This window comes from Trachemys scripta, chromosome 2, assembly GCF_013100865.1.
Source record: "Trachemys scripta elegans isolate TJP31775 chromosome 2, CAS_Tse_1.0, whole genome shotgun sequence".
Taxonomy (NCBI): domain Eukaryota; kingdom Metazoa; phylum Chordata; order Testudines; family Emydidae; genus Trachemys; species Trachemys scripta.
In genome coordinates, this window is record NC_048299.1 from 176,918,297 (window position 1) to 176,928,014 (window position 9,718).

General features: G+C 42.0%; 1 long non-coding RNA gene across 2 annotated transcripts; it reads right to left on the reverse strand.

Annotated features, from left to right (window-relative positions):
• Nucleotides 1–3,286: 3,286 nt before the first annotated feature.
• LOC117871625 lies at nucleotides 3,287–9,335 on the reverse strand. Of its 2 annotated transcripts, none has more exons than XR_004644306.1 (5): nucleotides 9,181–9,335; nucleotides 8,495–8,567; nucleotides 6,950–7,056; nucleotides 5,779–5,835; nucleotides 3,287–3,699 (listed from the first exon to the last, which is right to left on the reverse strand). It is a non-coding gene; the product is annotated as an uncharacterized LOC117871625 (long non-coding RNA). The 2 variants fall into 2 exon arrangements; XR_004644305.1 differs by having other exon boundaries at nucleotides 8,442–8,567.
• Nucleotides 9,336–9,718: the final 383 nt, after the last annotated feature.

Consider the following 9,718-nt stretch of genomic DNA (forward strand, 5'->3'; position numbering starts at 1 on the left):
CACGTTGGTTAACGTTTAAATGATATGGGCCACATTCGGAGAAGCACTGAGCACTTGCAGCCCTCATTAAAGTCAGAGTAGCAGGTGCCCAGCTACAGGCAGGGTTTGGCTCATTAAATCTATTTAAACAACAAATTTAATAAAAACTCCTTAAAAACAAAAAAAATTAACTATTCAAATTAAATCAACATGACACATGTGAAATATACAACGCACACAATCCGCTACGGATGGAGAAATGCCAGTTCCCTTTCCCACCATCTTTATTTTGCTATCCTTGGCCCAACATGTGTAAGCCTATATAATGTTATGGATGTGATGGGATCCCCCCGCTGTGCCCCCTGAACTCTCTCCAGCCTGGGCTCTCTCTCATAATGCCTTGCTAATGACCAGCAGCAAACCCCTCCAGGTGCTGTGATCACTCAACACAACAGCATGTGGAGCCCCACATCTAGCTGTATTGCATGAATGCTCCCAGAGCCACTCATGTATCACATAGAGAAAGACACCAGAGCCAAATCCCCTCTCCTCCCAGCACTGTACCTCAGGAATATACCGTCCTGCACTGCTCAAGACGAGCAATGCAGATTTATTAATTGGTTCACCACTTCATCAATAGAAAGTGGACATACACCAGCCTTTGTCAAACGTGAGCAGATTTGCCCCACACTTCATACAAACTCACTGGTAAAGATAAACAGTTACACAAATTTATTGACTATAAAAGACAGATTTTAAGTGATATTAAGTGATAGGCCAAAAGTCAGAGTGAGTTACCAACAGAAATAAAATATAAGCACGGAGTCTAAACTCTCAACCCTGTTAGACTGGGCAAGTAAGCAGCTTTTCTCACCCCACTGGAGATTGCAGTTCTTAATATACATGTTTGTTCCTTAAACCTGGACCAATCTGCTCTGCTGGAGTCTTTTCTTCTCAGTGCCTTAGTTGTTTACACTGCAGGTGGGGGCAGGAGATGGGCCAAGCATATGGCCACTCTGTCTGTTTTATACCCTCAGTCCATGTGCTTGGAAAACACAAGTCCAGGCATGTCTAGGGCACTGCTGAGTCTCCCAGCAAGGCTGAGCAATTCCCCAGGGGTGGCCTCATGCAGGGGAGTCATTGCATTGTAGCTCCCTTGCTGGACAATGGTTGTTGATGGGTTGTTTGACACACCGCCCGGCCGTTGGTTACTTTCCTTGATGTTGTTGCCTCTGGGGAGCTAATATCTGGCTGATTCCCCAACTTACAGCATGTTTTAGTGACCACCAGACAACACAATTCTCATAACTTCATATGCATTAATGATACACATCTATGGATAGAGAAATGATTTTCAGCAGATCATAACCTTTCCCCTGATGCCTTACAAGGCATGCTTTATATGAAAGATCATGATTATATAAAAATGAGGAATATGGGGTTCTAGGATGCTCACCCAAGGTATAGAATGTCACAATGGACATTGAGATAACTAAGTCGAGGAGATGATGTGAATTAGTATGTGAGTGACTACGTTACTTCCCAGGCTAGGGGTCAAAGCATGCCCCATTGAAGTCAATGGAAGTTAGGCACCTTAATACCTTTGAGGAACTGGGCCAGAAGCTTTAACAGTCAGATGGAGCTGGAAGGCCATGGAATAAATCAAAGAGTTCACCAACCATCCTGATTTCTGATGGCTGATTGTTAAGCAACATACCATTGTCTATTTTCATTTTGTTGTGTTCTTCATTGTGACAGATTTTAAGATCCCTGAGGCAGGGCCCACATCTTTTTGCCTACAGCTATAGTACTGTGTGACATCCATGGCCCTTTGTCAATAATTTAATAAGTCATCATCATGGCTACTTACCAGTGTCACAAGGGACCCGGTTTCTGTCCTCAGTTACCCAGGTGCAATTTCCAATGACTCCCAGAGGAGTTGCACCTATGTTGCGGAAGGCAGGTTTGGACCCAGGAACAATATGAATGAGAAGTGAGGTGAGGTGATCTCTGAAGTAGTTATTGTAACCAGTGGTAAAAATTTCAAAAATAACTGATTTAGGAGCTTAAGTCCTATTTTCAAAATTGATTTAGGAGCCTAAATCTCATTAAAAGTCAAAAGAATTTGAACTCTATAGTATTTAGGCACTGATCTGCATTTTTTTGAGGGGGGGCACATAAATACCTTTAAAGAACTGGCCCTTAGCCTCCTAAATTCCTAAGTTACTTTTGAAAATGGGACTTAGGTGCTTCTGAACATTTTACTCTTGAACGTCAAGCAGTTCTATTTTTAATATCCAGATGAATCTTCTCAGCCACATTTGGAATAACTTTCAGACCCAGTATAAGTGGTGTTTATGAGTTTAGAGCACAATTTCAGCAACTCACTTTTTAGATGCCAAATCCTCTTAGTGGAAAGTTTTCAGATAATAAGATCGTCCTTTATTATATTAAGTTCCTTTAGCAATACTGTTATATTTAAAAAATAATTTCAACATCAAATAGGTGCTGATCAGATTTTTAATTCAATTATTGTACTTAAAAAAAAAAATACAGGCCTCAGTTGAAGGAAAAGAAAAAGTTGATCACAGAACTGGAAAAGCTGCCTAATAAAAAAGGATTTCTTTAGAGTAAATTTATATTTTTATATAATACATTTATATAGAGGTATTTTCCCAGCCAATTTGCATGGCACTGTGACGAAGTGGGGTTTCCCCTTATTATGTTGTGTGTGTCTTGCTGTTTTGCATGGATGCTGTGTGAGACTTTTATGGAGGCTTCTCCAACTGCCTGTATGGATGCTATGGCTGCCCCTTCGTAACCTGAGACCCAGGAGAGGGATGGGACCAGGTGACTCTGGCCCGGGAAGCGAGACAAAGGCTGGAGGAGGAGAAACAGGAAGGGCAGGGACCAGGCAGCTGGCAGTGAGTCAGTCTCAGCTGGCTTGGGGCACAGGAGGAGGGCCAGAGCCCTGGCTCTGGGCTCCCCTCCCCCAAGATGGACTTGGCTGAAAGTCATTGATTTCTGTGCTAACAAGTTCTGCCCTATGCTGTATGCCTGTTGACTAATAAACCTTTTGTTTTACCGACTGGCTGAGAGTCACATCTGACTGCGGAGTTGGGGTACAGGGCCCTCTGGCTTCCCCAGGAGCCCTGCCCGGGCGGACGTGCTACAGGAAGCACACGGTGTGGAAGGGGATGCTGAATGCTCCAAGGTCAGACCCAGGAAGGTGGAAGCTGTGTAAGCTTCTTGCCCCTGGAGACAGTATGCTCAGAGAGAGGAGGCTCCCCCAGAGTCCTGACTGGCTTCATAGGGAGTAGTTCCAGAGCATCGCCCTGGTGACTCCATGACGGGCACATGAACGGACAATCCATGGCTAAACATGCACAAAAGAAAACTTTTGTTGGGTTTAGTGAAGGGTGTTGTCTCAGATAGGAATTAAGATTTACAGTGGCTTAACCAAGTTGGCCAGTTAATAGCTGCAGTACATGTGTCCTAAATTAGGATAGTAGGAATTGGTTGGATACATTACACTGTTTTCCAAACTTCGCATAGAGTTTAACTATCCCCCTTCCAGTTCTTCTAGCCTCAATACCCTGACTCACTTAAAACTGTAAATCAGTAGCAGGTGATGTTCTCTGGATAGAGCACCATTGACAGTGGGAGTTGATTGAAGCTTTTGTGCTGCTCTTGTTTGTAAATCCTTTCTTTTCAGAGACACTTAAAAACAAGGAATCAAAATAAACCACAAAGGGAATCGCAAAATTCCCCAGCATAAACAAAATTCCAAAGCTAAAGGACATGATTGGAATATACTCGTTGACATTGGTTTGGGAGTGTAGCCGAGTTAAATATTAGTCCTTAATCAGATTAATTAATGTACGTCTGTCCTCCCTCTCTAGGTACTTATTTGCCACCCATCACTGCAATATCTCAGTGCCCACAAACACCAGTGAAATTATCCAGTTAACATTCCTGGGGGCAGAGAAATAATATCATCAGGTGGGACACACAGAGAGATTCACTGACTTGTCTGAAGTCATGTGGAATGTGAGGGTACGTCCAGACTACCTGCCGGATTGGCAGGTAGCGATCGATCTATTGGGGATCGATATATCGCGTCTCGTCAGATGCGATATATTGATCCCCGAACGCGCTCCCGTCGATTCCAGAACTCCACCAGGGCGAGCGGCAGTAGCGGCTTCGACGGGGGAGCCGTGGCTGTCGATCCCGCACCGTGAGGACGGGAGGTAAGTCAAAATAAGATACATCGACTTCAGCTACGCTATTCCCGTAGCTGAAGTTGCGTATCTTACATCGACCCGCCCCCCCTAGTGTAGACCAGGCCTCAGTGAGCCCAGATCTCTTGCTCCCTTCACCACAAGACTATGCACCTATTATACAGAACACATCTATTTCCTATCAAACATACCACGGGGGAGGGAGGGAGGAGGAGGGGAGGAGATCCATAATAAATAAATACCACAATATCAACACAAAATATTAAATTATTAAATGGTTTCTTTTTTCTGCATTGCTTGAGACAATGGCCTGGCATATTGTATCTTGTTTAGGTTGGCAGCAAGTATCAGGGCCTTTACTGGTGGCGAATTATGGTGATCTTTTATCACCACCTTGAAAGTGATGAGTCTCATTATGGCGGGTCGAGAGATACACAGAATATGAGACATAGGGTGACCATATTTCCCAAAGGTTCAAAATGACTGACATGAACCATTTGACTTAAAAAAATATCATTTTTTTTTCAGCCAAAACTATTAACCATTCACTAATAGTTTTGGTGCCCCCCAAAAATGTACTTGTCCGTGAATTTACTTATTGCCTAAAAAAAAAAAAGGACTTGCTCTACTCTAAACACAACCTCAAATAGCTTTCCTATTTTTTTAAAAAAGTCATTATTTAAAAGTCTGATAGCTTGGGAACTCCTGGGGCTAGAAGATGTTGTTTGGTACCATGGGAGAGCTGAGATTCTTCCCTTTCAATCACATGAAGTTTGTTTAGAGCATTGGTAAGTCATAAAATACCAGACCTTAAGCCAGTCAATGCTGCAAGAGAGAACCTTGCCTGTCCTGAGTCTCAGACCAGTGTAACTGGGGACAGTGGATGAGGAGTAATTCTATATTTGTTGGGAAAAATAGAACATCTCTCTAGTAGGTTGGTTTGGTTTTGTTTTGCTTTAAATGGTGGTGTTAAATGCTCAGGGATTTGGAATGTCAGAATAAATCCAAAGGCAGGCAAAGCAGTCACAGTGCTACATTGTACACAATTTATCAAAGGGCTCTATAATTTACCACAAGTATTGTATCTACTGAAAAATGATGCAGCAATGGTGTCATGGAGTAAAGTTGGGACAGGCATGGGTTTAGGAAGACTGCATTACTCACCATTTGTGTATTGTTATTATAGAGGCGTCTAATAGCATAACCTAAGATTAAGATTTCCCAATACTTTCCATTATAAGACCCTTTTTCAGTTGCTTTCAGCTTCACCAAACTAACTATTTGGACTGAAATTTTCCATGCCAGGTGTCTGCCTCAGGATTAATAGTTTGCAAAATGTTAGCCAAAATAGTTCAGCCATTTCTGAGAATTAGGCTAGTGAAAAATACATGGTTTTCCCCATACTGTGAAAATAAATTAGTATTTGTGAAGCACTCTTCTACTATAATGATGAGAGACAGAAAAGTCCATGAGGAAATTAATATTTCTGTCTTTAGAGCATGGTTTGCAATAAATATGGCCTGGGGCCACACATTGAACAATAAGGACCAAATAATACCTTGAATAGCTGTTTACCAAGTGAAATCCATCCCCTGCACTAAATGCGATGGGTGTCCTGCGGAAAACATAGCATGTGATCATGTAGTTAAAGACTATATCATAATGCAGATGCACAAGGGAGCCAAATGAAGAGTGCACAAGCAACCTTAATTCTGGCATTTCCTAACTGATGAGTGCCTGACTGTGTAACTTCAATAAATTTCCTTTTAACATCGGGTTTTTTTGTATGAAATTATATACAGTTTCAGTATGGACACTTGGTGGGAGTGGAGGGAGATTTTCAAAAGCATAAGTGAGAGGTAGGCACCGAACTCCTAATGAAATTCAGTGGGAGTTAGGCATCTAAGCGCTTTGAAAATCTCCCCCTAGAGCTTTGTTTATCACTGAATGATAACTGCCCCCCAGATCAACTGGCTTGTAAAGATAACAGGTGCACCAGTGCAGACACGCTAAAAAGACATGGAATATAGTAGTCCTTTCCCAGGTGAGGATTGGATTGCGTTGCCAGGTTGAATGCAGGGAGGAAAGGAAGTCAATTGGTGACAGAGGATTTGGGTGAATTGGTGGCATGCACTGGGGAAGGGATGCTGAGGGAGAAGATAGTGAGGTAGCAGCTAGATTGGATGGGTTGAAATTGGTTTTAGGAGAGAACAGTGAACAGAGGGATAAATATTGTTTTTTCCCCCCCGCCCTGACCTTGTCTGTAAAGTGTCTTGATATTTAATTCTGAAAGAGGGGGAGAAGAAAGAGGGAACCCCTTTTTCTTCCACTTCCCTGTGGCCCAGTATTGCACTTTGAAAATATGACTAAGCTGCAGTAAAAGTACAGCCCGTGCACACAAGGCAGCTTCCCAGCTGCAGCCCTACCAATTCTTTTGGGCACCAACCACCATTACCAAAGCCCACTGAAGGCCCTGAGAGTCCTTCCATTGATTGAATGGGATTCAGATTGGGTCCTAGGTCCCTGATTCTAGCAAGGTTCTTAAGCATCCTGGCTAACTTCAAGCATGAGTGATCTGAATGATTTCAATGGGATTACTCACATGCTGAAAGTTGGATACATGCTTAAGTAGTTTGCTGGATCAGGGGGTCTGTACACAGTTCTGCTCCCAAGCATTCTAGTTTGAATTTTTCTTTACAGCCCATTGCTAATAAAGAGCATCCACTGACCTCCACTGGCTAGCTTGTCCGTCAGTCTTCATGCCGTCATTTTCTTCCCTTAGTTTCCAAACTCCAGCTGTGGGGGAGGGGAAAGCAGGAGGTTGCAAGGAGCTGGGCTGCAGCAAAACCCAACACGGACATTTAAAATAAATATAATTTTTCAACTGAAATGTCTTTTATTTATTTTTAGAATAGTAAAACACATGAAGCCTGGAGGTTTCAAGCACTTCCCTGCTGGGCTGGTGACTTAATTTATTTCTTTAATTTGTTATAACCCCACAAAAAATGTTATTCTTTGGAGACTTTGCTAGCTCAAGTTTTGCATGTATTATTTGTGGTAAAAGATTAATGAGCTAGCAGAAGCAATTTCTAATGGATTCCCTTGGTTTTCTCTCTCTCTCTCTCTTAAAACTTGCATGCCAGTCAAGGACTGTGAATCTGCTAAGTGCTCTTGGCACATGGGATAAGGGGGAAAAGAAAGTAATGAAATCAAGAAGACTCTTTCATAACCTCTCCCCTCCTACACCACCTCTCAGAAATAACATGTTAACCAACGTACTACATCAGCCTCACAGAGATCAAACTTCTGTGGAAATCACATACTTTGCAAGAGTTTGCAGAGTGTATGAATCTGCCTATCAGGAGCTTGCAGGAAGTCGGCTTGTGTGAGAGAAGCTAATCCTACACATATTTCAGAGGTGATGCTGGCAAGCAAAGGCAATGCACACAGGCCTTCCTCCTGGCTTCTGTTAGAATTCTGCTGATACTCCCATGGAATGTCAGTGAGTTTTAGAAATTAATCCTGTAAAGTTTACCATTGAAAAATGCTAATTTCTGGATCTGAACCAGTATACCACATATTCAGCTTTTGGCAGTGACAGCTAAGAACCAAATTCATTTCTATGGATTCAGCGTGAATAACCAGGCTATGGGGTGTAGAGATCACTGGGTATCAGGAGAACAGAATCCCTTCCCCACCCCGGGCAAACCCACGGACTTCATTTCAGCTGCATTCTGCCTCTGTGGGGAAGAGGGTTGTCCTTTGCATAGCCATGGATCCAAAGGCAGGTGGATAAAGGCAGGCAGGAGTGGGGAAAGGAAGAGCAGGACAGCACAGAAGGAAAACTTGAAGGGAGAAGGAGATTGGGTGGAGGGCAGGAGGAAGTGAGGACGGGCTGGCACAGTGGGGAAGGAGGAGTCTGAAGAAGTAAAGTATTGTAGCTCCCCATCTCAGAAGTTAGAGGGTAAGTGCAAATCCCTTTTGAAACAGCCAGTGGGAGGCTGCAGACTTGGGAATTCATTCTGTGTACATGTAAGGTTGAATTTTGAACCTGAAATGGTCACAAGTGAATTTGGAGTGATCAGTTAGCGGGCAGGGGAAAAGCAATGCAATTGTTCATTTTTTTAACCATTATTTTAAGCTAATGTCATGATTTTAGGGGGCCTGACTCATGAAGTTTGAATGCTTTGGGTTGGCAAAACAGAACTGTTTCCCACTGACAGAAGGACTTGATTGCAGAACCCCTTTGGCACTGTAGAGGCCAGGACACTCACAACATCACAACAGTCAAATCTGTCTGTGAGCTTGTATCCAGGCTGGTCAATATTCTAATCACACCACAGGAATCTGTCAAAATAAAAAGTTAGGAGTTGGTCAGTATTACTAACCTCATCATGACTTAGCTCTTTACCTAATGCTAACATCATGCTGGGATCTGATTTTCAAAAGGCTTCCGGTTTGTGCGCACACACTTGCATGCACATGCTAACAGGTATTTGCATGCACTTATAGGTAACTACACAACACAACTGCCCAACTTCAATAAAGTGTCAGTTTTGCATAAACACAAATCGGAAGGTCCTTTGAAAATCTGGCCCTTAGGCACATTAATCAATCAAATACATCCCCCCAAGAGACACACTTACAGTCACTTTATCATCCTTTTCTTTTCTTTTTAAATTACAGTATGCAACATTTGGTAGAAAAACAAAACAAACCCAGCAAAGAGAAAGAGAGACGAAAAGTTCTTCCTAGAATAGTAGATTCAAACTCTATGATATACAATAAATAACAAGCAACTGTTATTAATGGGGCTATAATTCTATCAAGGGGTTTATCATAAACTACAAAAGGGATACTCAGATGTTTGAGGACCCCCAAGATGGAATTACAGCACCATATATTATAACTTGTTTTGTTATTTTATAGATCCAGTTTCCTGCTCCACTTCTGCTCTCACCCTCCTATTCCCTCGAATGGCTCCCCAATAACTCCCATTCAACCTCTCTGCTTTCTATTGCATCTTCATTGCGCCTTCTGCCATCTCTGCACTGAAAAGAGACTTCTGTACACTGAAAATAGAGGGACTCGCCGCTGGAGCTGTGCGAATAACCATATTTTCGTTTGGTGGCTGAACTGAAAAATAAAATTAAAAGAATTACTGAAGGGCAAACTGAAATGAAAATGTTTTGAATTTTCTGGCAAAACAAAATGTTTTAAAAAGTTTTGTTTTGTGTCCAACAAAAAATTTCAGTCAATCCCAAACTAAATATTTTATTTCAGTCTTGAGGGGTTTTTTTAAATATATTTTTTAAAAATACAATTGAGAAAAATGCCAAAACTAAACATCTTTCCAAAATGAAAAGTCTGAATATTTCATTTTGGAAAGGTCAATATATACACTTTTGAATTTTTTCAGGTTTTTTCCCCCTAACTAAAACAATTTGTCCAAATAAACCTGAATCTGCATTTTTGGTGAAATTTTTGTCACGGTCTGA